Source organism: Zingiber officinale, chromosome 3B (genome assembly GCF_018446385.1).
Source record: "Zingiber officinale cultivar Zhangliang chromosome 3B, Zo_v1.1, whole genome shotgun sequence".
NCBI classification, from domain to species: domain Eukaryota; kingdom Viridiplantae; phylum Streptophyta; class Magnoliopsida; order Zingiberales; family Zingiberaceae; genus Zingiber; species Zingiber officinale.
The window spans coordinates 128,014,504-128,040,763 of record NC_055991.1 but is presented as its reverse complement, the minus strand read 5'-3'; the positions used below and the strand labels follow the sequence as shown (position 1 = coordinate 128,040,763).

Sequence of the window (26,260 nt, the reverse complement as noted above, 5' to 3'; positions counted from 1 at the left end):
AACGCTAGGTTTAACTAAAGAGACCTCAATCGAAGCACAAAATCGAAATACAAAATCGCTAGCCTCTTGTGTTGGTATTTCAAGATCCATACAAAGAAAAACTAAACTAGTTTCACTGTGGAAACAATTAACTAGTTATACCTTTCTTTGTAGCTTAAAGACCTCTTGATCTTCTGCTGTATTCCTCTCCTCCTCTTAGACGTCGTGTGGGCGACAATCTACCAAGACAACACCACCCGAACCACTTCTATGCCTCCAAGACTTTCGGCCACCAAGGAATGCTAGAATTGTTAGGACCAAAAGTAGCTAGAGGGGGGGGTGAATAGCTCGTCGCGTTCGCTCGATGCGCTTCGTTGCTTGGCGTTGCTTGTTGCTTCTTGGATGTGCAGCGGAAAATACAGAAACAAACACAAGCACGCTAACACTAGGATTTTACTTGGTATCCACCTCACAAGAGGTGACTAATCCAAGGATCCACACCAACGCACACACCCTCCACTATGAATAACACTCCTTTATGGTAACTACCAAAGGCGGAGAAGTCCTACAACACTCTCAATACAAGAAGAAGAAAGGGAAATACAAGTTAAGCAAAAGCTTACAAGATGTGCAGTAAAAACCCTAACCCTAACTTCTTCCTCTTGCAATAGATCCGCCTCTTGACTTGGAAAGCCTCCAAGAACCTTCAAGAACTGGCAATCACGTGCTTGTAGAGAGCTGTGGAGGAGCTGGAATGAATCTGAGAAGAGCTCGTGAAGAGATTGCCGAAGACCACGCTCGCCTGCGGCTTTAAACCCGACGCAACGATCGATCGATCGAAGGGATCGATCAGATCGATCGACCGAATGAAGGGATCAGTCGACCGAACCAGGGTGACTCAGCACGATTCGATCCACATCGATCGCAGAGACGGAAACTACACGATCGGTCGATCGATCCGAGGATCGATCGACCGAAGGATCGATCATCGAAGGCACAGTAATGTGAATCTCGATATCTCGACGAACAGTCGATCCAGCACTTGGTTTTTGCCCAAAACCAAGTCCCAAACCTCCCTAACCAAACTCCGGTCAACCTTGACCTGTTGGTACATCATGCCTCGCATCGGTCACTCCCTTGACTGCTAGGACTCCCCACCAAGTGTCCGGTCAATCCCTTTGACCCACTTGGACTTTTACTCGTCGTGCCAGTATCCGATCACTCCATTGACCTACTTGGACTTCCACGGATGTCTGGTCAACCTTGACCCATCTGGACTTCCTTCCTTGCCAAGTATCGGTCAATCCTTTGACCTACTTGGACTTCCCAACACCGGATGTCCGATCATCCTTGATCCATCTGGATTTCCTTCCTTGCCAAGTATCCGGTCAATCCTTTGACCTACTTGGACTTCCCAACACCGGATGTCCGATCATCCATCCATCTGGATTTCCTTCCTTGCCAAGTATCCCAATCCTTTGACCTACTTGGACTTCCAACACCGGATGTCCGATCATCCTTGATCCATCTGGATTTCCTTCCTTGCTGGCTTCACTCACGGGACTTTCACCTAGCTTCACTCACTAGGGTTTTCCATCGCCTAGTTTCACTCACTAGGACTTTCACCGCTTCACTCACCGGGACTTTCACCTAGCTTCACTCACTAGGATTTCCTTAGCTTCACTCACTAGGACTTTCACCGGCTTCACTCACGGGACTTTCACCTAGCTTCACTCACTAGGGTTTTCCATCGCCTAGCTTCACTCACTAGGACTTTCACCGGCTTCACTCACCGGGACTTTCACCTAGCTTCACTCACTAGGTCCTTCGCCTAGCTTCACTAGGACTTTCACGACTTCACTCAACGGGACTTTCACCTAGCTTCACTCACTAGGATTTCCTAGCTTCACTCACTAGGACTTCCTTCTGCCTAACTTGCCAGTTAGGACTTCCCAGTCAAGTATCCAGTCAACCTTGACCTACTTGACTCTTCTTCAATCAATATCTTATTGTCAAACATCTAAACCCAAACCAAGACTCAGCTTGGTTAACCAGGTCAACCTTGACCTGAGGGATGTTGCACCAACAATCTCCCCCTTTTTGATGTTTGACAATACCACAATAACACTTACAATCCCACATGTAAGTTAGGCTAATCCTATAGCCTCCTTCTTCATGCCACTAGGTAATGAACCCATAAATTAAGCTTTTCATTCTCCCCCTAAGAGGGCAAACTCCCTCTAGGTAATGAAAACCTAACTTACTTCCTTTCATTCTCCCCCTATTGGCACACATCAACCTCCTACTAATAAAACACATCAACCCGTCTTTGGACACACATCAACCTATGCTCCAATTTTGGGCACACTTCAACAACTCCATTTGTTGAAGACTCTCCCCCTGAAGAGTTGCTCATCGTGATCACAATTTCACTCATTGTGATCAACACAATAATGAAGGTCCCATACCCTTCATTTATCCTTAACTTCTTCCTCAATGTAGACAAATACCCAACCTTGAGCATTTTCTAACATCTTGAGTTCCCACTTGAAATGATGAGGATATCCACTCCCCATTTATCCCCATTTCAAGTTTAAATGCTCAACCTTGAGCAAGTTCACAACAGAAGGTTAACCACCTTCCAAGGTTCATGAAAAATAATTTTCATGTCTTTAAAGAGTCCCTCCCCCTAAAGACATGGTGGAAACTTCTGTCATTGCACCAACAATGACTTGGAATCCCTAAACCTTTAGGAAACCCAGATTTAGAAGTTTTGAGGTTCAAATGTTCAAAATTTGAAACAAACCTCAACCTAAACTTCAACTTAGCCTTCCTTTACCATTCCATCCTTGTTTTCAATACGAAAATACCCTTTTTATGTATACAAATGTATTTTAAGGGTTTGGAATGAGTACCTAGACTAAAAATAGGTTCAAAGTGCTGAAATCAGGCTTTCCCAGCCAAAATCAGCAACTTGGATCGATTGGAGTTGGGTTCCAATCGATTGAACCTTTCTGAATCGATCCACTGATCGATTCAGACTACCTGGATCGATCGGCTGATCAATCCAGCGAGCTACTGCTCGCGTGATTTGCCTTCTGAATCGATCCATGGATCGATTCAGGCACTCCAATCGATCCATGGATCGATCGGAGCTCTGATAGTTGCTGAAATTCCATTTCAGTCAACTTCAGAAACCCCTAGAAAATTCTACAAAAATCCAAAAATTATGAAATTTCGTGTAGACATTGTTTAGGGCATATATTATCAAGGAAAAATAGTTTTCTATGAAAATACATCATATTTTCAAAGATTGACACAAACTTGAAAACTTGCAAAAACCTTAGTGTTTTCTTCAAGTTTGTGTCTAACTATCCAATGGTGATTACTATCAAAAGATAGCCTTCACCAAAGTTTTCCAAAAACATTTTAAAAACATTTTCAAAACCAATATCCCATCATGTTCCTTGGGCATAATGCACATGACTTGTACATTAGCTTTCCCAATGATGGGAAAACACATAACTATGTGTTTTGATGAACTTAAAACTCAAAAGAATGCACTAAATCAACATCTTGACACTACTAGAAAAAGCACTTTTTGAGACACAACAAAATATGTCTTAAATTATAAATTTAATGTCTCAAAATGTTTTTGAGACGACTATGAGACAGTAATGTAGCCGTCTCCAATACAAGCGTCTCAAAAAAATATTGTGACAGTTGTACCGTCTCAAATGTTATTTAAGACGGTGATGAGACAGTTGTTCAATTGTCTCAAAAATATTTAAGACAGTTATTTTTTGTCTCAAATGTTATGTCTTATCTTGTGAAAAAAAAACTAAAGACACTAAGTTAAGACGATAATGTGCCGTCTCAAAAAGAAGTGAAGACAGTAAATTGTTGTCTCTAATATTTTAATTTGTTAGATGCATCATTTATAACAAAAATTAATAATCTTAAAAGAACATTTACTATACAAATTAATCTAGATCTGATCCGATATATTGAATTATCATTTCAAAACAAAAGGAAAAACTCTCTCTTCATAAATTAAAAGTGATATACATAAACAAAATTCTAATATTTTTTAACTTACAAGTTAATACATAGGTTTCATGTCAACATTCATCCAATAATAAAAATATCTACATATCCATCATTAATTTGATAAGAAAAAAACTACTATTCTCATGAAAGTTACAGAAGAAAAAACATAAAGAACAACTCCTCGTCATCTGGAGATAACTTCTATAATCCTTCTTCATCATAATCCTGAACATTAAAAAAACTCTTTTTAGAGATAAAGATGATTTAGAATATATATTGTTTAGAAAAATCAATAAACAAAATTGTTCAATAAGAAATTTCATCATCTAACACATAATCCTCTTTTTTGCAACTATATATATATATATATATATATATATATACACAACACAAATAGCCCCAAGTTAAACAAACCTCTTCATCTCGTAATAAGAAATGATGACTCATGTGTTTATCAATATCTTTGTGCCTTTCAAGTTGTTGCACCTGTAAAATAGATTTATTTACAACATAAAAATACGTACACTATATAGCCAAAATTGTTAATAAAACCAAAAAAATCTTGTGAAAATAACTACCAATGTACCTATTGGTTACCCAATTTTTATACATGTAAAATAGTATTATCTACAATCTAAATAAAAAAATAGTGTACGTATATCAAGAGCTTCCTCACCTTCGGCAAGGTCTTCAAACTTTTGGGACCTGACGAAGGCAAACAACATAATCGAGCCTTCAATTAGCAGCCACTTTATGACCAACTTGCACAAATAGGGTCTTAAAGGTCAACTACTTACACTAATCGATAGAAGAGGTCACCTAATCAATGCTTGATGACGCTATAAGTGATCTTTTGACCATCAGAACCTGCTCCTCTCTCGACGGCCTAGTAACAAAATAACAAAATATACAACAATTGTAAATCTTGATCCACGAGATTTAAAACAGGAAGTAGTCTGGAAGTCTTGGACTACTAGTTGAAAAGTGAAACAAGAGACCAATATATGATTGTAATAGAAAATCTTGTGACAATTCAAATTATCTTGTGAGTTGTGGTTTGATAAAAAAAAAAAGCTTCATAAATTTAGATGAGCGAGCTACTATTAATTTTAGCTTAGCTCAAGTATTTTGGACTAGTAGTTAGATATGATAGTTGGTCAGTTCTTTCATGTAAATGGTAAAATATATCATAAGCTGAATTAACTATCCCACAAATGCATGTGAGCCTATTAATGATACGGTCAGCGGAGGGTGAGAAGTGATAGTCAAAACAAAGAGCTTGGGCAAGGTGGCTTCTAATATATTTCTAGTAGGAACAAAACCTAGAACCTAGAACACACAAAAACTAGAAAGGTGGGACTGGTCCATTGGTGTGACATAAGTTAAATGGATTATGTATGTATGCATTCTCTAAAATGACACGTATTTTGGTGGAATTGGTTCATTTCTATATAAGAACTTTCTAGTTATAAGTGTGCTTGGGATGGTACAATTTCAGAATGGGTGATCTCATAGGAAGCTCATCAACTTGGAGTCACATTCCATGTGGTGCAATTTTAGGATGAGTGATCTCTTGGGAGGCTTCTAACCTATATGCCATATTCCATCACAGGATAAAATTGTTAATGATGTAATAAAATGCTGATTAAACTTGACAATACTTCAATGTTGTTAGCACATGAAGTTACATGTTAGTCTGATAATGAAAGGGCACTATTAAACTCGGAGGTTAACTGACTAATGTTGGGGTCTCAATTGAGCATCAAATCAGAGCAACAAGGATAAGCTAATAATCAAAACAATAGATCATAAATTACTACAAATTAGTAGAATAGAGCAGATGAGTACCTGATTCGCCAAAGTGTTGAAGTGAATAATGTTACGCATCATCCAAACTAATTTGTAGAATGGGCAGAACTTGTCATATCTATTGCAGAAGTTGTTGATTGGTACTTGATGAGACAAAAACAGTTATGGTAAAGTTATGCCAATGATTGATTGTGTCAAATACAACTTATGGAGTAAATGCATTCTGGGCAAGATAATCTTCACACAGAAGATTAGCACTCTCCAAGGTAATCTTATCTGTTTTTGCAAATGCATCTTTACCAACTAGCTGCAGTACCAGAGACAAAAATCAAAACAAATTTTTATGTAGTTTGGTCTTTCATAACTAGATAAAGAAACTCCAAAAATCAAAATTTCCAAAACTATGTTAGAGGTTCCAAAAATGCATCATTTTTGGACATTAAAATACCATGTAAATTGATTTATTGTTTCATCTGTAAACATTGTTCCAAGTCCAATATCCTATATCAAAATCCAGAAAAAAAAGCTGTCGGAGGCATAATTTGAGGTTAGAGGCATATATCCTATATAAACATAGAGCCATGATTACCTCTGGATGAATCGGTGCTCTGGCGTGGCCTGATCGGGCAACTCACGGGGTGGGCATGACGAGGTGAGAAGAAGAAGAAGAAGAAGAAAAAAAAAGGCAGTGGAAGCGGTGGTAGCGGCTGGTAGGCACAACAGGGCGAGAAGAAGAAGAAGAGAAGGCAGCAACGGCGGAGGAAACTGCGGTGGAAGCGGCGGCGGTAGCGGCGGGCGAGCACGACAGGGTGAGAAGAAGAAGAAGACGAAGGCGGTGGCAGCAGCGGCGGTAGAAACTACGACAACAACGATGGCTTTTAGGTTTCGACGCGTGAGAAGATGAGAAGATGAGACGTGTTCATAGAAATTTAGGACTTAGTTTTAGTTTTGATTAAAATAATTTATTTTCTAAAATATAATTATTAAAAAATTTAATATAATATAATAAAAATTCATTTTAAATTTTAAAAAAATATTAAAAAAATTCTATATAATCATATAAATTTATTTTCATATTAACTATTAATTATATTATTATTATTTTCCTAAATAAATTTAATTAGATTAAATTTTAATTAATATCATCATCCTCTCTCTCTATATAATAAATTTATTATTTATTCTTATTATTATGGTAGTGTTTTAGACATATCCATAAAAGGTTAGTATGTCATTAAATATTTAATATAATTTATTTTCATAATTCTTAAATTATCAATGTTTAATCACAAATTATAATTAAAAAATTTAATTAAGTTAAATTTGTAAATATTTTTTTCTAATGTTATTATTGTGTGTGTACATCCACATCGCGATCGTTCTATGAAATGATATGAAACTAGAATAGCAGAGTTTGTGACGATCGCAACCGTTCCAATGAATCATATTCAAGATAAATTGAGATAAATATTTTTTACCGTCTTATTTGAATGTCTTATATAATTATATTTTTAACCGTCTTTATTAGGTGTCTTATTAATTGAATTTGAGACAAATCTTAAATACTGTCTTAAATTTAATGTCTCAATATAAAATTTTGAGACATCTATTATTACTGTCTTAATTACTTAGTATTTGAGACAAATTTTGTCACTGTCTTAAACTTTTTGTCTCAAAAGCCTAGTTTTCTAGTAGTGTGAGTTTTGTTCATCATCCTAACATCTCACTTGTATCTAATGTGCACTAAAACACATACAAGTCATCTTATAGGTCTTTGTGAGATGTAGAGATTGATTTTGCCCTAATCTAGGGATCATGCATACTATCTAGGCATTTTGGAGATATTAGACACCCACCTAGGATGTCACTTGTTAATAAGTGTTGTTAAATGCCTTTTGTCCTTGATTACAAGGAATTAAACTTAATGCATGATAATGTTATGACATACATCAAAAAGAAATAATTTTCAAGAGAAAATATCCTATAATTACATGATGTATGAATGTCATGACATGGTATTTTTGTATTTTTCATAATAAGTCATGAATGCAAAAGTAGACATGATGTCATGGCATATGATGGGCAAACAATCATGGCAAGATTTAGCATAAATAAAATATACCTAGATTAACTATCTAAGTGTCCTTAAAACCTTAGCTAAACTTACAACTTAAACCTAGATTGCCCTTAAATGCGTCAAGAAAATGCCAAAACCTAAATTGGCATTTCTAATTCCCTTGATTAATTTATGCCAATTGAAATTAAGCATATTCCTCAAATGTTGGCATATTTCATTTTTCCACAAGAGTAGCACTTTAAAGTTAAGGCCCGGATTGCCTTAAATTTCCTAAGAACATACCAAAATCCCAACTTGGTAGCTCTTATGAATTTCCCAATATGTGCCTTTTAAGATTAAAATCAAATTTTCACCACTAGGCACATTTTACTCTTTCAAGGAGTAAATAATAGTTCCATTTCATTTTCAAAGGTTAACAAAAACCTTGAAAATGCTCCTTGAGTGTCAATTTCCTCAAAGTTGGGTTAACTACCCTTCTAATTGGAGTTGACACTCTCTAACCCATTTATGGGGTAGAGAAGATGCTCCTAGGAACCCAACACCTATTGGTGCTCCTTGGATGCTCTAGGTACTCACTAGGGATAACTTCCCTAGATACCTTCCTAGTGACCTTGTTGGGCTTCTTAGAAGCCTTGGTCACATTTTCTAGGTCAACCCTAGGGATAGCCTCCCTTGTGACCTTGTTAGTGACTTTCTTAGACTTCTTAGAAGTCTTAGTCACTTTGGTTGCAAAAATACTCTTAGGGATGACTTCCCTAGTATTCTTGACTTGACCACTAAACCTAGGGTTTGTTCCATAACTATATGGAACCCTATGATAACTAGGCACATCCTTCTTAGCCTTTGGTTTGTATCCCAAACCTCTATGGCTATTTGATGGCTTTGACTTTCCTAGCCCTAGGTTTTGCTCACTTTGCCCTTTTAGGATATTTTCCATCCTTTTTAGGGTCTTTTCCATTTTATCAAGTCTTGATCTCAAGACTTGATTTTCTATCATTAAATCCTTAGAATTTGGTTTTTCATTAAGTCCATGAGCCTTTTGGTTTCTAGGCTTGTATCTAAAATCCTTAGAGTTATTGCCTAGACTATTACCTACATTCCTAACCCTAGGAGTGATAGTCTTAGCATGTAGGGCCACATGCTTTTCCTTAAAGCCCTCATGCTTTCTATTCTTATGGTAATTGCATTAAAATGATAAAAATTTGAACTATCATGCTTTTTACCATTTTGCAAAGGAATAGGCTCAATGAAAGTTACCTTCTTTTACCTTGGAGGCTCCCCCTTGACTAGTGCCTCCTTGAGCCTTGACCTTCTTCTTCCCCTTGGGGCATTGACTACGATAATGCCCCTTTTGATTGCAAGAGAAGCATATAATATGCTCCTTGCTCTTCTTTGTGTTGGGGATGGTCTCCTTGGGCTTCACCTTGCCCTTTTGTGCCACTTGGCCCTTCTTCTTGGCTAATTTAGGGCACTTGCTCTTGTAGTGTCCATGTTCCCTACATTTAAAGCATATAATATGATTTTTATTATTAATTGAAATATTTATACCTTTGCTTGTAGGGGTGGCATCTTTTTCTTTGGATCCGGAGGTAGAAGCTTCCTCTTGATCGGACCTTGATTCTCCTCCATTTGATTTTTCTTGACTTGTGGAGGTAGAAGCTTCTTCCTCCTCTTCTTCTCTTGACCCGGATGTAGAGGCTTCTCCTTCTTCTTGATCCGGTGTCACCAAGGATTGCTCCCCCTCAATCCTAGAGGTGGAGGCTTCATCATCTTGAATATGAAACAAGGAATATGCTCCCTCCTTGTCCTCTTCGTTGCATTCCCTTGAGGATGAAGCTTCTTCTTGGATTTCTTCTTCGGAGGTTGAGCATCTCTCAACCTCGGAATCCTCCTCTTGGTCTTGCTCCATGAGTCTCCTTCTCTGGATTCTTCTTGATCTCGTACAGTGGAGGGATCTCATGAAGCTTGGCCAATTTGCTCCAAAGCTCCTTGGCATCTTGAATTCTCCAACTTGAGCCAATATGTGGCTAGGCAATAAGTTGACCAAACGCTTGGTCATTTTGTCATTTGCCTCGCCCCTTTGAATTTGCTACGAGCTCCATCTGCTTTTCTTTAGAAGCTTGCCCTTGGAGTTTGTTGGAGCTTGAGCCTTCCATTAGAGCAAACCATTGCTCTATCTCCATCATAAGAAATTTCGATTCTTGATTTCCAAGAATCGAAGCTTGTGGATGTGTATGGTGGAGCCACCCTTGTGTCAAATCCAAGTCCATCTTGGAATTGCATCTTGAAGTTGAGCTTGATAAAATCTTGAACTTGAAGAATTTGCTCCAACTTCTTCACCCTCTAGCTTTTCTTGATATGCTTGACCCTTCCGGCGATGATTCCGATGAAGAGCGGCCTTGCTCTGATACCACTTGTTAGGACCAAAAGTAGCTAGAGGGGTGAATAGCTCGTCGCGTTCGCTCGTTGCTTGGCGTTGCTTGTTGCTTCTGGATGTGCAGCGGAAAATACTGAAACAAACACAAGCACGCTAACACTAGGATTTTACTTGGTATCCACCTCACAAGAGGTGACTAATCCAAGGATCCACACCAACGCACACACCCTCCACTATGAATAACACTCCTTTATGGTAACTACCAAAGGCGGAGAAGCCCTACAACACTCTCAATACAAGAAGAAGAAGGGGAAATACAAGTTAAGCAAAAGCTTACAAGATGTGCAGTAAAAACCCTAACCCTAACTTCTTCCTCTTGCAATAGATCCGCCTCTTGACTTGGAAAGCCTCCAAGAACCTTCAAGAACTGGCGATCACGTGCTTGTAGAGAGCTGTGGAGGAGCTGGAATGAATCTGAGAAGAGCTCGTGAAGAGATGCCGAAGACCACGCTCGCCTGCGGCTTTAAACGACGCCAACGGTCGGATCCCGATCGATTCGAATGTTCCGAATCGATCGTCGGTCGATCGATCCAGAGCGCCTCAGTGCTCTCTGAAGCGGCGCTGGATCGATCCACGGATCGATCCAGCCTATCGCGCGGCGATCGTCCCCGATCGGTCGATCGATTGGAGATCCCAATCGATCAGCGGATCGATCCGGAAGTCCGAATCGATCCGGATAACGATCCGATCCACGATCGATACTAGGTCAATGATCGATCGATCCCACTGTTGCCCAAAACCAAGTCCAACCTCCCCTAACCAACTCGGTCAACCTTGACCTGTTGGTACATCATGCCTAGCATCGGGTCAACTTTGACCTGCTAGGACTCCTTCATCAAGTGTCCGGTCAATCCCTTTGACCCATTTGGACTTTTCTCCTAGTGCCAAGTATCCGGTCAACCATGACCTACTTGGACTTCCACCAGATGTCCAGTTACCCTTGACCCATCTAGATTTCCTCGTGCCAAGTATCCGGTCAATCCTTTAACCTACTTGGACTTCCCAACACCAGGTGTCTGATCAACCTTGACCCACCTGGATTTTCACTTGCCAAGTATCCGGTCAATCCTTTGACCTACTTGGACTTCCCAACACCGGATGTCCGATCATCCTTGATCCATCTGGATTTTCCTCGCTAAGTATCGAATTTACCTACTTGGACTTCCAACACCGGATGTCCGATCATCCTTGATCCATCTGGATTTTCCTTGCCTGGCTTCACTCATCGGGACTTTCACCCTAGCTTCACTCACTAGGGTTTTCCACTGCCTAGTTTCACTCACTAGGACTTTCCACAGCTTCACTCACTGGACTTTCACCTAGCTTCCATCTGCCTAGCTTCACTCACTAGGACTTTCACCGGCTTCACTCACCGGGACTTTCACCTAGCTTCACTCACTAGGGTTTTCCACTGCCTAGCTTCACTCACTAGGACTTTCACCGGCTTCACTCACCAGGACTTTCACCTAGCTTCACTCACTAGGATTTCCTTCGCCTAGCTTCACTCACTAGGACTTTCCCACCACGTGACTTCACCACTCACCCACTTAGATTTTCCTTCTGCCTAGCTTCCCACTAGGACTTCCTTTCCTAACTTCCAGTTAGGACTTCCCAGTCAAGTATCCGGTCAACCTTGACCTACTTGACTCTTCTTCGATCAATATCTTATTGTCAAACATCTAAACCCAAACCAAGACTCAGCTTGGTTAACCAGGTCAACCTTGACCTGAGGGATGTTGCACCAACAATAATAGGGAGCCTCCTTCTCTTCTTCTTCTTCTCCAAGAAATTGGCCACAAGGAGGTGAAGCCTTGATGTGCCGCCGGCCTTAAGGGAAGAAAGCAAAGGGAGAAGAGGAGAAAGAGGGTCGGCCACCAAGGAAAATAGAAGAGGGAACTTTAGGTTGTGTTCTACCATAAGGCACCATCTACCTCTCTTTTATAATCCTTGGTGAATGCTAAAAAGAAAAGTTTTAAACATAATTAAAACTTCATTTTAATTCCGATCATGGTCGGCCATAGCTTGGGCAACAAAAAGGAAAAACTTTAAAATTAAAATCTCTCTTTTAAATCCCTTTGTGGATAGCTATAAAAGGAAAGATTTTAAAATTAAAATTTCTCTTTTAAATCTCTTTGTGGATGGCTATAAAAGGAAAGTTCTAAAATTAAAATCTCTCTTTTAAATAATTATAGATGACTATAAAAAAGGAAAAATTTTAAAATTAAAATATCTCTTTTCAATCCCTTTGTGGATGGCTATAAAAGGAAAGTTTTAAAATTAAAATTTCTCTTTTAAACAATTGTAGATGACTACAAAAAAGGAAATATTTTAAAATTAAAATATCTCTTTTCAATCCCTTTGTGGATGGCTATAAAAGGAAATTTTTAAAATTAAAATCTCTCTTTTAAATAATTATAGATTACTACAAAAAAGGAAAGATTTTAAAATTAAAACTCTCTTTTAATTCCTTGTGGTCGGCCCCTTGCTTGGGCACCAAGCAAGGCTTGGCCGGCCACCCCTTGGGCTCCAAGAAAAGCTTGGTCGGCCCCTTGCTTGGGCACCAAGCAAAGATGTGGCCGGCCCATTACTTGGGTAAGAAGTGGACTTGGATGGATGTGAGACTTTATACATAGAGGCTACAACAGAGACCTAGAGGAGGAATTGGTTTAGGCCTCCTGATGAGCTTGAGCTTCCTGTGTTCGACCCGAACACCCAACTCAAGTTCATCAATAATAACTCATACCACTAAAGAGTTATTATTGAACTACCGCACCAATCTCATATTACATTATGAGCTCTTTCTTATCATATGTGCGTTAATCTTCTTGTGTTTAAGATATTGAATGCCCATTAATTAAATGAGTTCCTGACAACCCTTTAGTGGTATGGACTTGGGTTGGGTGTTCGGGCCGAACACAGGAAGCCCAAGCCCATCAGGAGGTATAAACCAATTCCTCCTCTAGGTCTCTGTTGTAGCATCTATATAAAGTCTTGCATCCACCCATCCATAACTTGGTTTGGTTTAACTTGGTTATAGAAAGGGAGATTTTTTCTAAACAGAATTATGTTATTTTTCTTTCTTTGTAACTGACGACAAAAGTTATAAAAGGAGTAGGTGGTGCCCCCTAAAACCTAATTTTCTAATTCTCTCTAATTCTCTTCTCCTCCTTGTGGTCGGTGCCCCTTCTTCCCTTGCTAAGGCCGACCACATCTCCACCTAGGGTCGGCCACATCTCTTCCTTGTGGCCGGCGCCCCTCCCCCCTTCCTTCTTGCTTAGGGTCGGTGCCCCTTCACCTATTGCTAAGGGTCGGCGCCCCTTCACCTACTGCCAAGGGCGGGTGCCCCTTGGTGGGCGGCAGCTTGAAGAAGAGGAAGAAGAGAAGAGAAGGAAGAAGATGAGAAGGTGCCCCATCCTAGAGCCTCCTTTTGTAGCCGACAGTTTGGAAACCTAGAAGAGAAGGAGAGTGGTGTTGTCTTGGTAGATCGTCGCCCACACGATGTCCAAGAAGAGGAGAGGAATACGGCAGAAGATCAAGAGGTCTTTAGCTACAAAGGAAAGGTACGACTAGTTCTTTAATTCCACTACGTAATTAGTCGAGTTTTCTTTGTACTGATTTTGAATACCAACACAAGAGGCCACCGATCTTGTACTTCGATCAAGGTGTGCTTTGATCCATCAAGAATTTGCTTGATTGATCAAACACATGTCTGATCGAACATGCGGGTTGCTAGGAATAGTTCTATACTTGTACAATTTTTGTACAGGAAAATTTTTGTACAACGAATATATAAGTAACAGACTAAGACATAAAATAATGAAATATGTATAGAATATGAACGAAGGACATACCCTGGCCCAGGGGGCGCCCTCGGATGGATCGGTGAGCTGATCGGGACGTTGTTCAAGTTGTCGTGACCCAAAAGAGCAGGTGACTCTGAGCCGGATGAAGAGCTAGATCTGACAATGCGGAGCCGGATGTGGTGGCACAAAACCGGATGTGACCTTGGCACGTAGACCTAGATATAACATCGACACGTAGGCCAGGATAAGACCTTGTCACGCAGGCTGGGATAAGACAATGGCACACAGGCCTGGAGATGATAAAAACACAGACTGGGTTGTGACAATGACACGTAAGTCGAAACATGCACGAGGTGCTTGCCAAAGACCATATATAGATTTCTAAAGTTGACACAGATATGTTGGAAGTTGCGGATGGATGAATTCAGGTGGTTGCTCCATATAAACAGTTTCTTCAAGGTGTCCATGAAGGAAAGCATTGAAAATATCTAATTGTCGCATCGACCCATTGGAGCTAACAGCTATAGATAGTAGCAATCTGATAGTTGTAATTTTGACCACTGGACTAAAAGTATCATTGAAGTCAATACCTAGTTGTTGATTAAAGTCTTTAGTAACAAGGCGAGCTTTGTAACGTTCACTAGATCCGTATGCATAATACTTAATTTGGTAAACCCATTAAGAACCCACAATATTCATAGATGGAGTACGAGGAACTAAGTTCCAGGTTGCATTGCGAAGAAGATCATTAAATTTCATAGTCATCGCAACACGCCAATTTAGATCTTTGACTGCCTGTTTAAAGCTAGAAGGTTCAACAAAATTTGAAGAAGCAATAAGAGCACATGGAAGAGGATAACGAGTAGAAATTGGTTGACATCGTGTATAGATATCGCTTAGAGGAAGCATTCATTGAGGAGTATCATCATCATAGCTACTCGGAGATGAGTGGTCAAACGGATGAGAATCAGAACTAGAGAGTGGATCACCACTAGTGGCTAAGTCTACAGGAATATGTGGAGATGGAACAGAATCCAAGATACCATCCCCCCTGGTACTTTCAATATGTCTTGATGAATCAATATATGGGGATCCCATATATTACTCAGTGATATTAGATAAGTGCCTTGATTATCTAAAGAAGGATCCGAGGTAGCAACTACAAACGAAAAAAGAGATTCATCAAAAGTAATATGTCAAGAAATATATATCCGTTAGGTTGAAATATGGAGGCAACAGTACCTATGATGCAAATTACTATAACCAAGGAAAACACATTGTAGAGAACGAGGGTTTAACTTGTGTTTAGAGTAAGGTCGTAGCTAAGGATAACATGTGCAACCAAAGATACGAAAGAAAGAGTAATCTGGAAGACGATTATAAAGTCTCTCCAATGGACACTTATTTTGAAGTAATGGAGTGGGTAAATGATTGCTAAGATAGACTACAGTTTGGATGACATCATCCCAAAATTTAAGTGGAACTGGGGTATGATTAAGAAGAGGTAAGGCAGTTTCAACCACATGACGATGTTTTCTCTCGGAGGATCCATTTTGTTTAGGAGTGTGGGGACAAGAGACTCGATAGAGGATGCAAGAGGAAGTAAGATGACGATGAAGCGCTTGATACTCTCCTCCCCAATTAGAATAAAGGGAGAATATTTTACGATCAAAATAACGCTCAACATGTTTTTAAAAACGATAAAAAAATATCAAAGAGATCATATTTTCTTTTCATAGGAAAAATCCAAGTGAACTTGCTAAAGTTATCAATAAAAATAACATACTAAAGAAAACCCTGATTAGAAAGAATAGGAGCAGGACCCCAAACATCGAAGTGAATAATTTCCAAAGAAAAGCTAGAGTTGCGAGTAGAGGATACAAAATGTAGTTTATGAGATTTTACTTTCATACAAGCTTTACATAAATGAGATGATTGTTGGTTGCTACTCGGAATATCGTATCGGTTCTCCTGTATAAAAATTTTGTACAAGTCCTGAACCTTTTCTAACAACCTATTGTGTTCTTTAGAAATTAAATTTGAAATCGCAAACGGAACTTAACATTATTGATTCCAAATTCAACTTATCTGTTCTTAGAGGTTTAGACTTGGATCGCAAACGATGCTTAACATTATTGATCCAAATCCACCCATGTTACAAATTCGATTAAATATTTATTTCAGAGATTGACTTCCATGTTAAACATGGCAAGGCACTAGGCCTTCTTGGTTATGGGAACATCCACCACTTCCTAGATAAAGCCTTTCAACAAAATTCAATATTTAATCTCCTTATAGTAACCTTAGGTTTAACCAATATGAACAATCGAATCACAAGATCGAAAAATAAAAGAAACACAAATTCGAATCATAAATCCGAAACCTAGAATCATAAGCCTCTTGTGTTTGGTATTTCAAGATCTAAACAAAAAGATGAACTAGTTATGATGCGGAAACTAATAACTACTTATACCTTTTGTAGCTTATAGACCTCACGATCTTCTGCCATATTCCTCTTCTTATCTCAGACGTCGTGTGGGCGACGATCTACCGAGACGAGAATCCACTCTAGCCTCCTTCTTCTCCTTGCAAGTTTTGGCCACCAACAATCTCCTAGAGATGAAGAACTTCGGCCACCAACCAAGCTCCAAGGGATGCTAGGAAACAATGTCTCCTATCTCTTCTTCTTCTCCAAGCAAAATCTGGCCACCAAGATCTCTCCAAGAAGATGATGTTGTCGGCCACTTAAGAAGAAGAATAAGGGAAGAGGAAGAAGAGAGGGCCGACCACCACTAAGGAAGAGAAGAGAGGAATACTAGATGATATGTTGTTATAAGGTGAGGCACCTCTACCCTCTCTTTTATATTCCTTGGTCTTAGCAAATAAGGAAAGTTTTAATAAAAACTTCCTTATTCTCCTTGCCAATGAAAGGAAAATTTAATTAAAATTTCCTTTTAACCCTTTTAATGGTCGACCACCTTAATTCCTCCAAACAAGAAAAGTTTTAAACACAAAATTAAAACTTCCTAATTTGTTTTCGAAAATTTTTAAAATAAAAATTTTGTAGGATCGATAAGAATTTAGATATCTCCACAATAGCATGATATTGTCCACTTTGGGCCTAGACCCTCATGGCTTTGCTCTTGGACTCTCCCTAAAAGGCCTCAAGCCAATAGAGATATCTTTTCTCTTATAAACCCATGATCTTTCCCATGTGTTTTCAATATGGAACTATGTTTGCAACCTTGCAACCCCAACAATCCCCCCCTCAAACAAAGGACCATAGGCTTCCCACGTCCGATCCTCGACCCACCAGGTCTTCCTGCCCCTCGGTCCACTCGACCTACTAGGACTTCATTGCCTAGTCGCAACTAGGACTTCCTGCCTAGTGTCTGGTCCTCTTGATCCGAACATAGGAGCCCCTACTTTCTTTGTTCGAGGTCAATATTGTACCCACATGGCTCAATCAGACCATAGCTCTTGTGCACAGTCGGCGGTTAAACCTTCTAGCAGTCTGGGCTCTGATACCAATTATTGGATCGAAAAGAATTTAGATATCTCCATAATAGCATGATATTGTCCACTTTAGGCCTAGACCCTCATGTCTTTGCTCTTGGGCTCTCCCCAAAAGGCCTCAAGCCAATGGAGATATCTTTTTTCTAATAAACCCATGATCTTTCCCATGTGTTTTTAATATGGGACTATGTTTGCAACCTTGCAACCTTGCAACCCCAACAAATTTCTCTTAAAAAAATTCCCTTTATGGTTGGTTATAAAAAGAAACTTTTATAAATTAAGATCTCTCTTTTAAAACATGTGGATGATTAAAATTAAGGAAAGTTTTCTCTAAAATTAAAATATTTCTTTTAACTACAAATAAGGAAAGATATCAAATCTTTCTCTTAATATTTTGTAGAAACTATAAAAGGAAAGATTTAATTTTAAAACTTTCTTTTAAATCATGACTTCCACATATGGAAAGATTTTAAAAAATAAAATCTCTTTTATTTTAATTGTGGTCAGCCATCAACTTGGACTCCAAGTTAGGGTCGACCACCTACTTGATCCATCTTGGCCGACTCTTGCTTGGGCTCCAAGCTTGGCTTGGCCGGCCACCTTAGGATGGATAAGAAGTGGGTATAGGTGGGTATAACACTTTATAAATAAGAGGCTACGATAGGGACCGAGAGGAGGAATTTGTTTTGGTCTCCCGATGAACTTGAGCTTCCTGTGTTCGCCCCGAACACCCAACTCGAATTCATCAATAATAACTCATTCCACTAAAGAGTTATTATTGAACTACCGCACCAATCTCATATTACTATATGAGCTCCTTCTTATCATGAGTGTGTTAATCTCCATGTGTTTAAGATATTGAATGTCTACTAATTAAATGAGTGACTGACAACTCACTTAATTAATATCTTAGTCCAAGAGTAGTACCACTTAACCTTATCGTCATGTCGGACTAAGTCCACTTGCAGGGTTTACATGACAATCCTTATGAGCTCCTCAAGGGGACATCATCAACCTAAATTACTGGGAGACAGTTTCATTCTATAATCAACAACACACCATATAAATAATATCATTTCCCAACTTATCCGGCATATTGATTTATCGAACTAAATCACACCTTTTGATAAATTAAAGAAATGAATATTGAGTATATGTGCTTATTATTATATCATGATTAAGAGCACACACTTCCATAATAACAAAGGTCTTGTTCTTTTATGTAGTTAGTATAAAAAGAACTTACCTTAAATGGTCTTGCTCAATACACTCAGAGTGTACTAGCGTAATTTTATAGTCAAGATAAACTAATACCAAATTATACTACGACTATTCCAATGGTTTGTTCCTATCCATCTTAGCCGTGAGCTACTATTTATAATTTATAAGGAACTGATAACATGATCTTCTGTGTGTGACACCACATACCATATTATCTACAATATAAATTAATTGAACAACTACACTTAGCATGTAGACATTTAACCAATGTGATTTTTTATTTCAAAATAAATGTTTACAAAAAATTAGGCTTTTAATATACACTCTAACAATGATGACGCTAAAGAAGTTGGTAAACCAAAATGATTAATAATGTCCTGAACAAGGCGTAGAGACGGATGACCAATATGTGCATGCTAAGAGAATTTGTCCGTGCATTCTCCAACAAAGGTTTTGAGAGAGGTGGGTTGAAGATAATAAATATTGACGTGATTTGCACTAACGGTCTAATTCAGGTTTTGATGAATGACAAGTGAGTTGAGTTAGGTATTTTTGTAATCTAATTACTTTACCAAGTGTGCAGGAATTGACGAGTCCAACGGACCGTACACCAGGCTGAAATCCAGCTAGGTCCGCAGGTAGGGATGACAATGGGTCTGGTTCGGGTCAGATTCTATATCCTCTGTCCACATACCCATCGGGTATAGGATCTTCGATGGGTATACTCATACTCATTAAAGGATTGGATATCTTCTATAGTTATAATTTTTCTTTTTTCTATCCAACTATTATCATTCAATAAAAATATATTAAAATTAACATCCTATTTATATATATAGATTAAACATCTATATAGTCTCCTCCTAATATCAACAAAAATAGTAAGTTGATTTTAGAAAAAGAAAATTTTCTTTAATATATGTATATATATTATTTAATCGGGTATTGCTGATCCCTCCATACCCTCCTTCATTCGGGTTGGATATATGATCCTCCATCGGGTTTGGGTGAAATTGTCATCCCTATCCGTAGAACCGGATAGCTGATGCAAAATTTAGATAGGTCAACGGACTGACCGGATATCTGGTTGGAAGTGTTGTTGGGTCTGCGGAATCGGACAACCAGCAGAAGTCCAGTTGGGTCTGCGAACTGGACAACTGGCATGAAGACCTGGTGGGTCAGAAGACTAGTCAAACTAACTGCAAGATGGTAAGTGAAGGTAAGTCACTCGAGGAGAGTGACTTTGTGAGGACGCATCCCAATTGAGGGACAATAGGCGTCGATCCAAGTTAGGTCCATTTTGGATCCCTAATCTGAGACTTTGACTAGTTTCTGGTCCCGAGAGGACAGGAACTAATTACTACTTCTTATTTTTTACTGTGTTAACTTTATTTTACATATTAGATGTTTTAGTTTTGAACTAACATAACTTGCAAGGCAAAAGAAGCAAAAAGCCTTCAGATGAACAGTACCTGAAGGTGTCTTCAATGGATATGGAAGACACCTTCGCACTATTCATGGAAGGCGCCATTGATGGCTGAAGGCACCTTCCATAGGATAAAATTCAGACCTCATCGCGGATAGAAGTTGGGTTGTTCAAGATCAGATTTCTCGAGTTAGAGGCGCCTTTAATGGCTATGGAAGGCGCCTTCCAAGCTCTTTTTAAGGATGCTTGCTCAAAGCTTCAAACACAACACTCATACGAGTTTCTACGCATCAAAACAGCTTTCTGACTGCTCCAGGCTCCTACTGCGACTCTGTTGCAAAGCTGCTGCGTTGGACTACTGCTCCGAGGATTTTTTATCGCGCCCGACAGACCAACACACGAGCTCTCTCACATCTAAGTGTTGGTAACGGAATTATTTTCTTGTACTTAATTATTGCAAAAGAACAAGTGCAGTGTGTTGTACTGTTAGTATTAGCCCTAATACCAATTATGAAATGATTGTAAAGGGCTCATTTTGTATCATATATCATTATTAATAAAAGATAAAATTGGTTATTATATTTATTTCAGTTCAATGCCAATTAAATAAGTATAATAATATCCTTGGGTAGTAGGTTCTTATCTACAGTATATTAATTGGTTGAATTGATAGTGAGATATTGTAGAGAACACTACTTTTAACTATTCCTAGTCGAGCATTAATATACAAGGACAATATTAATGCGTTGAGACTAGCATGTAGGTCAACGGATGATTTGATCTCACAAGTCATGGATATGAGATATGAGGTTGACACATGGATATATATTAGAGAATATATACTGAATGACCCGCCATGAGAATGTTTCATGGATCGTTATATGAGTGTCATAAACATTCTTATGTGACTATTGGTATGAATAGTCCTTAGACCTGAAGTCGCTACGGTTCCCTACATAAGGAGTTGTGTACTTTGGTATCGGCAAACGTCACCTATAACAAGGTGGACAATAAAGTCGATCACTGGGTATGCAATGAATTATGCGGAGGGATGTGAGTGATGTAGATAGGACCTATCCCTTTCATATGATGGAAACGATATCTGTGGGCCCCTTAATTAGTAGGACACAAGAAAGCATGACCATGCGTAAATGAGTTAATATGAGATATTAAGCTTATTTGATTGAGTGTGTTTACTTAGAGATCAAAAAACACAAAGGTTGATAAGAGGATGACACGGTCTATGCCTCATTGATCAATCTAGATATTAAGGATAGAGGGACCAAGTCATACAAGATAATAGCCACAGACAGGTTAGGTCGGATCTTGACATTCTCGTCACTTGGGTAGCAATGATGTCTTGCTAGATGCCACTCATTGCTTATGTATCTAAATGTTGATTTGGGTACATTGCCAACGTTACAAGAACCTATTGGGTCACACACAAAGAACAAGTAGATTTAGAGATGAGTTCATATGATGAATCATTGGATTAAGTCTAATCCGAATTGGACTTATTGAGTTGGACTCAATTGGATATAATTGTTGGATTAAGTCCAATTCAAATTAGACTCAAGGAGCCAATTTGAATTAATGAAATAGTGATTCATTAAATTTGAATTGCATGAGGATTAATTGAGTAAGACTCGATTGAATTAGACTTGAGTTAGACTCAAGTGAATTAGACTTGAGTTAGACTCAAGTGAATTAGACTTGAGTTAGACTCAAGTGAGGATTAATGGAGATAATTATTGAATTTCAAAATTTAATTATTCATTTCATTCAATTTTTGAAATTGAATTTGAAATGAGGAGTTACACTCATTTGAAATGAGGAGTTACAAGTGTGATCCTTAATGGTGTGTAAATACTCATTAAGGCCATTAATGCTAATTAAGTGTTTTCATTGGATGAAAATACTTAAGCAATTTTCTCTTCATTTTGGGGAGATCTTCATTCTTATTGCTCCTCTCCTCTCTTGGCCGAAATCCACTCCATAGGTTGCTAGCACAACCTTTCTCCATCTTGTGAGTTTGTGAGACAAATGAACGCTTGTTCGTGTGGATACCGTAGAGGCGCGAACATGAGATCGTGCTGTGATCCGAGCTGTCAGGAGTCCATGAGCACGCTACAAAGGTATACTCTCTCATGCTATGTTAAAAAACTTAGTATATAAAGGAATTTCTCTTTCCCTTCGCATGGATCTTCTAGAGGAAATATGTTTTTCCGCTGCCCGTTTACGTGTTTAGCAACATATTTCCTTACATGCACTTGTTCTAACTTTTCTTGTACTCGATTTCCTCTTCCAGAGGTACCAGAAGAGGTATTTTAGTGGATTACCCATCGATAGGTCCGTGGGACCTGAGACTTGGAATAGGAGTCGCCGAAGGCTCCAAACCAAGTAAATCGATCGTATTTTCTTATGTTCTCTTTTATACTTAATTTTCGCTGTGCATACTTTTGATTTCAAAACCAAAAAGACAAATTCTTAAAACCACGTGATTTACTCATGTGTGACTCGATCCAACAAGTGATATCAGAGCAATTATCATACTGAATTGGTGCAACCACCGATCAGGCAAGGAGGTAATTTTTTTTCTTTCAGATTTTGAGCTTTTTTTCAGTATAGTCCAGACTAGTATAATTACCTTCTTGGATAATTTTTTTCATTGCGAATGACTCTCAATTGGTACAACACCAATCGAGTCTTAATATTTTTTTCTTCTCCCACACTACTAATCCAAGACCTATTCTTAGGATTTTTTTTGCCTTTTCCTCTTTTGTGTGCAAGGTTCATAGCCCAAAACTAGGGATACTCTACCGTACGTCTTTCCCTCTTTAACAATGATGGCTTGCCATATTGGAAGAAACGGATAGAGGTGTACCTGAAGACCGACTTCGATCAATGGTTCAGCATCACCAAACGATATAAGGTGTCCGTCAACAATGCCAGAATTCCAATGGACCTGAAAAATTAGAATTCAGAAATGAAGAAGAAGAACCAGATTAATTTCAAGGCCCTCAGCACAATCAGTGCGAGTTAACAAAGGAGGAGTTGAACCGCGTTGGCCCATATGAAAATATGAAGGAGCTATGGGACAAACTCATAGAACTACGTGAGGAAACCAACGACGCAAAGGTAATGAAAAGAGATCTATACTTAAATAAACTATTTAATATAAAAATGCAGGAAGGTGACATTGCTAGTTAACTGCATATGAGGATAAAAGATATCCTCAATGGACTTCACACAATCGACCACCAGATGGAGAATCGGGATCTTATAAGGTATGCTCTAAACGTATTTCCTCGAAATACACTATGAGCATCCATCGTGGATGCTTATAAGATTTCGAGGAATTTATCCAAGTTAAAGTTAGATGAACTTTTTTGTGAATTGTAGCTACACGAACATACTAATGTCAAACCTGAGAAAGGTGTTACTTTTATTGCAGGAATATCAAAAGAAAAGACCAGAACCAAATCAGAACCTGAAGTTGAGTCTGACCAAGACTCAGATGATGAAAAATACCTGGTGAACTTAGTAAGAAAAATGTTCAGCAAGAGAAAGAAGAATTTCAAAAAAAGGGAGCAAGTGACGAAGAAGAACATCAACCTCAAGAACAACAAACTAGAACCATAAGGGTTAACACAAACCATCCACTTGACCAAGTAATTGGTGACCCAGACCTAAGAGTTCAAACTTGATAAGCTTTTAGAAACTTAAGTCAAATATCTTTAATCTCTAACATCGAACCCAAAACAATAGAAGAATCATTAAGTGATCCAGATTGGATCTTAGCCATGTAAGAGGAACTAGCCCGATTTGAAAGAAATGAAGTATGAGACTTAGTTCCATTACTAGAAAATAAAAGGATAATTAAAACCAAATGGGTCTTTAGAAACAAACTAAATGAAAAAGGAGAAATTGTTAGAAACAATGCCAGATTAGTAGCAAAAGGATTCAACCAAATTGATAGACTTGACTATAATGAAACATATGCACTAGTTGCTAGACTCGAATCAAATGGATGTTAAGTCAGCCTTTCTAAATGGGCTAATTAAGGAAGAGGTGTATATAGGTCAACCCCTGGGTTTAAAGGCTTAGAATGCCTGAATTATGTGTTCAAATTAAAGAAAGCCTTTTATGATCTAAGAAAACCCCCAGAGCTTGGTATGAAAGGTTGCCCACATACTTAATCTCAAAAAGCTTCAAACAAGGTCAAATAGACCCAACCCTTTTTGTAAAAGTAATTAATCAAGATCTATTTATAGCTCAAGTCTATGTGGACGATATAATATTTAGATCAACTAACTCAAAAATGTTAGAAGAATTCATAACGCTAATAGAACAGGAGTTTGAAATGAGTCTAGTAGAACAACTAACATTCTTCCTAGGTCTACAAATCAAACAAACAAATGAAGGTAACTATGTTTATCAACAAAATTATACACTTGAATTACTTAAAAAATTTGGAATGGAAAACTCCAAAGACATTAAAACTCCAATGGCTACTATACAACCCTAGATAGTGACCCAAGTGGAAAACCTATAGACCTCAAATATTATAGAAGTGTCATAGGAAACCTACCATACCTAACTACAAGTCGACTAGATATCTCATTTGCAGTCAGTATATGTGCTAGGTACCAAACTTGTGCCAAGGAATCACACTTAGCTTGTGTTAAAAGAATTTTTTTATACTTAAAAGGTACGCCAACATAGGAATGTGGTACCTACCCTCGGGTAGAAAATTTTGAACTCTTAGGATACTCTAACTCTAATTATGTCGGCTATAAACTTGATCAGAAAAGAACAAGTGGTGGTTGTCAACTACTTGGATCATCACTTGTTAGCTGGTTTAGTAGAAAGCAGCATTGTGTTGCTTTATCTACTACTGTGGTAGAGTATATTACAATAGGAGAATGCGTTGCACAACTATTATGGATGATGTACACCTTAAAAGACTACAATCTAAATTTTAAACATACAAAAGTGTTAATTGATAATATTAGTTCAATCAACTTAACAAAAAATCTAGTGCATCATTCAAGAACTAAATATATTGAAATAAAACACCATTTTACCAGAGATCATATCGCTAAAGGAGATTGATCCTGTCCGAAGGCTGAATCAACGGACGCTGGGCACGTGACGCTCCCCGGCTGCTGACGTGGGTCTTCGATTGGTTGCACGAACCTCCGGCGAACCTGCACAGAAGTCGGGCCGAGAAGGGGTTCCCGGCGGCGACCCTCCGACGCTCAAGTCAGGCAAGCAAGCAACAGAAAAGAGTGGCTCCAAAGGTCTTGAACGCGTACCTCCGGCGAAGTATGAGGCTCTTTATATAGAGTGGTGAGAGAGCTCCTGCACGTCCACCAAGGCGCATACATGTCCGCAGCCCATACCTCGGTATGTGTCTGTCAGAAAGCTTACCTGACGCCATACTGCTACAGTCCAAGTATGTCCTCGATGGGACAACATAACACCTCGTTGTCAGACTTGGAGTATGGCCTAGCCATAGGACTTGATAGCTGTCATAAGATGTTCTTGTCCTTCTCTACCGACCACATGCCGGGGCGTCCGGCAGGCCGGTTGGACGGGGAGTCCGTCCGGCAGGCCGGCTGGACGGGGAGTCCGTCCGACAGGCCGGCTGGACGGGGAGTCCGTCCGGCCAGCCCTCATCTTACGCGCCGGACGACACTCACATCCCGTCCGGCCTGCCGTTGGTATCGATATGCTGGGGATATTTTTGGTAGGGTACTATGTAGGGACTGTTAGCAGTATGTCACCTTCTCTTAGGCCTTCCGCTCGACTCCTTGTTACTGTAACATTGAGCGTCGGAACCTCGAGTTCTGTCGGGGCGCCTTTTACCTTCGGCTATTCACCGGTCGGCCGGCCGGGGCCGGTCGGGAGGTCAGCCCCTCCTTCTCCGGTCGGCCCCT

General features: G+C 39.0%; 1 pseudogene; it reads right to left on the bottom strand.

The window, feature by feature from the left end:
• Positions 1–4,652: 4,652 nt before the first annotated feature.
• LOC122055217 lies at positions 4,653–23,650 on the bottom strand (annotated as a pseudogene).
• Between the last annotated feature and the right edge of the window lie 2,610 nt (positions 23,651–26,260).